Source organism: Coenobita brevimanus, chromosome 86 (assembly GCF_032717465.1).
Source record: "Coenobita brevimanus isolate Jiangsu-jjx chromosome 86, ASM3271746v2, whole genome shotgun sequence".
In the NCBI taxonomy this organism is placed as follows: domain Eukaryota; kingdom Metazoa; phylum Arthropoda; class Malacostraca; order Decapoda; family Coenobitidae; genus Coenobita; species Coenobita brevimanus.
In genome coordinates, this window is record NC_137039.1 from 6,044,386 (window position 1) to 6,050,498 (window position 6,113).

Below are 6,113 nucleotides of genomic sequence, written 5' to 3' on the forward strand. Positions count from 1 at the left end.
AACGAGAAAGCGACTGTGGTTCACTTGTATTTTCTATGGACTGCAATAAACACCGTTACTCAGGGCAGACCACCAGTTCCATGTTTTGTCAGTATATACTGAGATGAATGATTCTAACCGAATCAGGTAGATCCTCTCCGTCAACTGAGACAGTGGCATACTGACATGTGAATTAATTGTCTTGTCTGGTTATTCTTTAGAAACATTAAAAAAAAATAATGATTTTTTGTTTACCTGTAGAAACAAATAAAATAGTAGTTAGAGGACAAACTTGTCCCACGTGACACTATGCGAAGTCGTTAGGTTTCCTGCCATGAACAGACGTGTTAACAGAGGTATTAGCCACCCGGGGCATCAGTCACACCGATTCAGAATGGAGGCAAGACGTAGAGAGGCAAGACGGAGAGAGGCAAGAGAAAGGAGGATTGGTTTAAGAGGGCGCATTGTAGGGATGCGTGAAGCCGGGCAGTTCATCCGAGCCATCGCTAACACCCTGGGAATTTCCACCAACACTGTCCAAAGGTGGATAAGAAGGTGAGTGTAGATATAGTTCTTCTAATAATAAATAACATAACTGTCAGTTTAGGAGTAAAAGACACATAAGGTTTATGAAATAACACCACATCATGTTCTTCCTGACCTTACTATATAATACATTTATTCTATTTCCTTCCGTCTGGCCAACGCAAGTTTAAATATGGTAACATCGCACTGCACGCTCGTGATTGGCGGAACAAATGTGGTCCTTTACCCTTGGCTTGTTAAGATAAATATTTAAAATTTATGCCTTCATAAATGTATTTTTATTAATCTTTGTGTCGTTGAGTAATAAAATTACGTTAACTAAGGCATAACTTTATTGTTCATCTCAATAAGTAAAACGTAATCAACATATGTTCGGTAATCACGAACTGCCAATGCGATAGTGTCATATTTACAAATAATGACACAATCACGTAGGCCTGACGAAATAAAATAGTATATATTGTAACTGTTTAGGGATGAAAGTTTTAATGTGTAGACAACTAAGCTAGAAAACACGCATCCCGGATAATGTCAGGGTAAGGACTGCAGGTCTACATTAAGTCAGGTGCGACTGTGTTGAATGATTCATGTAAAATCTAATGCCAGACTACTCCTACCAAAAGCCTCGTTCCCTAGTTTAGCCCTCAAAAATTGAGTAGGAGTAAGTAGAGCAGTTATTAAGACAAATTAGATAAAGAAAACTACACAGAAAAATCAGATGAAACTGTCACTGTCATATCATAAATATGTAACTGGTGGCAACGAGGTGGTTATCTCGTATCTGAGACTGATACCCGGGTCGGTGGAGTAGGTGGACAATTTTCCGAGCCAACTGTGTTCCTGATCACGTAGCAGAAAGTAGAAACTCTGATGTAAAACCGGGGGTTGCACTCTCATCTAAGGTGCCTAATTCGCCGTGAAATACTAATATATATATATATATATATTCAAGTAGTTTAGGGCCTGCCATAATCTACGTGACTTTGAGCTTTCTTGTGTAGGGGAAGAAGGTCGAATGTCGCCTAGTTTTTCAAAGAGGGTAATTCAAACAGGACTAAGTAAACAGGATCTCAAATTTGGGATTCTGGCCTGTAAGCTCCTTCTGCTCTACACGCCTCAAATATGAATAGTATTTTTCATTGAAATATATTTGAACAGGTTTCTGTATGATGAGGTTCCTATGTGGAAAGAATTTGTGTTTTCTGTGTTACATATAAGAAATTACCCAAAGTTTTCTTTTTTCATGGCATTTTTTATCAATAACCATGATCAACACTATGAACTCTAAATTTAAATTTGTTTGCCAGAGCAGAGAACACTGACTGGTATGGCAACCTACCACGGGGAAGACCATCACGGTGCACTACTCCTGCTCAGAGGCAAGATATTGTGCAAACCGCAGAAGCCAATCCACAGACAAATGCGGTAGCCATAAGGGAATTGCTGCATCTTGATGTCAGCGAGAGGACTGTAAGACGAGTGCTGCACGAAGCGGGGTTGCATCATAGGACCCCAGCAAACAAGGAATTTCTGACTGACCAACATCGCGAGGGAAGGCTACGGTTTGCCCAACAATATGTTGACAAGCCAGAGGATTTTGGGAAGAGAGTGATATGGACAGATGAGAAAAACTTCTCCTCTTCGTGTCACGGAAGGCGCCACTGCTGGAGGAGGAATAATACTCGGTGAGTATAATTTCTGAGGCTTTTGCTTCTATAAACTAAACTATTCAGTCATACATGACCATAAGAATATATAAATAATTACTGCAGGGGGACAACCAGTTTAGTTACAACGTCAGCGACATCAATAGAATAGTTACTAATAAGAGTCCATGCAGAGTAAATTACTTTGGGTATATAGGGTTAAGCAGTGTTTGAATTAGTGACTGTAAAACATTTTCCCTAAAACAAAAAAAAAATTTAAATACTAATGGGATGGAAAGATCACGCTGGCATGAAGTCAACAACTTTAAATAATACCCACACTAGACAGACGTTGATTTATCCCTTGGGAATCCTAAAAGTGGTAAATGTAATAACTCTACGTGCTTACATTCAAAATGGATATTCACTTAGTATGTGTCACTGCTACCATACCAACCTGAACTATGGCACACAGACTGACAAAGACAACCTACCAAATCTTATCCCTAGCGAACAGGTTATTTAATGATCTATTACTCATACATATAGATATCATCTTTGCATATTTCGCACCATCAATTTAGGCTCCCCCTACGTAATAAATATTTATCCTACCATTGTTCAGTTAGTAACCCTATAAATGAACTTCTATAAGGCAACCACGCATTTCACATGCTTGTTCTTTAGTGTAGGCTATTCCTCAGTTGCACTGAAGTAAGACAGGCATTCATGGTATGTCATTAACATTTCCCAATATTGTTAAGAACCTCTTGTTACCATAAAACAAATATGCAATTATACCTTGAAGATTATTAATGCTAGTCTCCTTCTTTCAACAGATACAACCAGGAAAACGTATTTCATGTGGCCAGGAGTGGACACGTGAACGTAAATATTTGGGGGTGGGTAAGCTGGCATGGGATGGGTGACATGCACCACATAGAGGGTCGGTTCAATTCCGAGAAGTATATTGATATACTTAATAATTTCTTTCTGCCCTCATTTTCTGCCAGCAACCATCCCTTTCCTACTGGTCCAGTATATTTTGTCCAGGACAGATGCCCCGTTCACCAGGCTCGCGTGGTCCAGGAGTGGTTCCAGGAGCACCCTCGCTTCCAGCTTCTGCCCTGGCCCAGTAAGGGTGCGGACTGCAACCCCATAGAAAATATCTGGGGATCAATGGTAACTTCGTGGGAGCCTGAACAGGAACGCACACCCCAGGAGCTACTGGACCACACCCGGCGAGTATGGGAAGTCTTCCGGGGTAAACCTGACCATGTGAAATGTCACACAGGTAATATACAAAGACGTCTTCAGGCTGTTATCGAAAAGGGTGGTGGATGGACAGGATACTGAGAGGTAGTAATTGTTAAGTCTCATTGCTCTCATTGCTCTTGTTATTCTATGAAATATATATGTTGTTAGCTGTGCAAATAACACGCACACAATATTATATATATATATATATATATATATATATATATATATATATATACATATACAGGTAACTCGCACGGTACACGAGGGTTTCGTTCCTACCGTGCCGTGTTAGGTGCGAAATCGCGTATATTTAAACTACTCCGTATTTTGCTCCCTAGACCCCCCAAATGTGTTGTTTTGCTGTTATCTGTCACTGGAAAGCACTTTAAGTGGTTAGAAGGTTTATTTAATGTTATAACTCACAAATACAGTACTCCTGAGCAAAACTTCAACACACAAATACTGTACGTAAACACAAGGAAACATTCCAACGCCAATCATAGGTAATAAATTAGGTTAACTGGTACCAGTGCTTTAACTTACAAGTACATACCAGAACAGTACATATTTAACTTAGAAATGCAGTACTGTGATATCGAATGATTTCAGTATAATAATCTGTTAGGAATGGCTGGAAAAAAAAAATGTTATGAATACATTTTCACCTTTTTGATATATGTTTATGGTAGTTTCGAGTTATTTTTTACGTTATCGTTGTGCCCATGCTTGGAAAAGGGAGCGAAAGAGTTGAATTTTCAGTCCTAAATGAGAAAACTGCACGTCCTCCAAGGCTAGACTCTGCCACGGGAGAATAAAGTGGAGGGTCAGTCCCATTAGCAATAAGGAAGTTGTGTCACAACTTCCAGCTCCCACACCACGAGAATGGCTAAAAATAGAATCGTAATGCAGTTTCAGAACTAACAATAAGTCTAATTATTACGAATACAGATACAAAGCAGAAATAAATACGTTTACAGACAGGGAAAACGTATTTCTTCCATCATAACATGTTCATCTTTCTCAATTATTTTACGTTCATCTTTATCATTTTACCTTGTTATTTTCGCAATATATATTGCTGTCTCGTAAACAGGGTGGTTGTTTGTGTTTTGCAAGGGAGGAAAAAGGTTGTATTTTCTGTCTGGGTCAAGATAATGGGTGTAACTATGTGTGGTTAGGCATGGCCACGAGCGAAAAAAATCGTACATCCACTCATTACGATAGCCGGTGGTGAACTGACAGATGATACATGAGACGATGAAGTCAAGGTCATGTCCCAGATTTTCGTTCACTTCACGAAAGTTTTCACAGTTTTCTACAAGTTGAAAACCATTACAGCAAACCTGAGCAAATAGGTGAAGATACCAAGACAAAAATGTATTTTTCTCTTATTATAAGTCTTTAACGAACAAACAAAAAAAAGGCAATATTCCGACGCCGATCATGGGTAATCATATAAATCAGGTTAACTGGTTACAAGGCTTTATTTAATGCTTTAATTGCTTACAAGTACATACCAGAACAGTAAATATTTAACTTACAAATACAGTACTGTAGAAAAGCAGTACAGTAAGAGTTTAACGAACAAACAAAAAAGGCAATATTCCGACGCCGATCATGGGTAATCATATAAATCAGGTTAACTGGTTACAAGGCTTTATTTAATGCTTTAATTGCTTACAAGTACATACCAGAACAGTAAATATTTAACTTACAAATACAGTACTGTAGAAAAGCAGTACAGTAAGAGTTTAACGAACAAACAAAAAAGGCAATATTCCGACGCCGATCATGGGTAATCATATAATTTGGGTTATCTGGTTACAAGGCTTTATTTAATGCTTTAACTTTATTTAAGTGCTTACAAGTACAGTACATACGAGAACAGTAAATATTTAACTTACAAATACTGAACAGCACTGTGGAAAAAACGAACAAATAAAAAAAGGCAATATTCTGACGCCTATCAGGTAAACTGGTTATAAGACTTTATTTCTTGCTTTAACGTTATTTAATAGTACTTTAAGTTGCACATAAACTTACCAGAACAGTACAGTACTGTAAATATTTAACTTACAAATACTGTGCTACTGTACTCGGGAATGTCTCACTCGCTGAATAATTTCCCGCCTAGATCGTCATGTAATAAAAACAAACCGCGCGCTGCGGTGACGTTCGAGGATTTGATCTTTCAAAGGCCTCTCCTGCGTTAATTTGTAGTTTTCATAATGGTTTTTTAATCTTACGTTGTCTTATATGTATCCCAGCCCTTACCGTGTATAATTGCGAGCGCGTTCCGTGAGATCGTGTTCCGTGCGAGTTACCTGTATATATAATCATACAGGCTCTACACTTATGAAATTTAGCATCGAGTAACCCTATATGCTCAAAGTAATTTCCTCTGCATGGACTGACGTTGTAACGAAACTGGTTGTCCCCCTGCAGTAATTATTAATATATTTTAATGGTCATGTATGACTGAATAGTTTAGTTTATACAAGCGAAAACCTCAGAATTAATACTCACCGAGTATTATTCCTTCTCCAGCAGTTGCGCCTTCAGTGACACACTTCCAAAAATCCTCTGGCTTGTCAACATAACGTTTGCTAGGGTCCTGTGATGCAACCCTGCTTCGTGCAATACTCTTCTCATAGTCTTTTCGCTGATATCATGGTCTGTGCA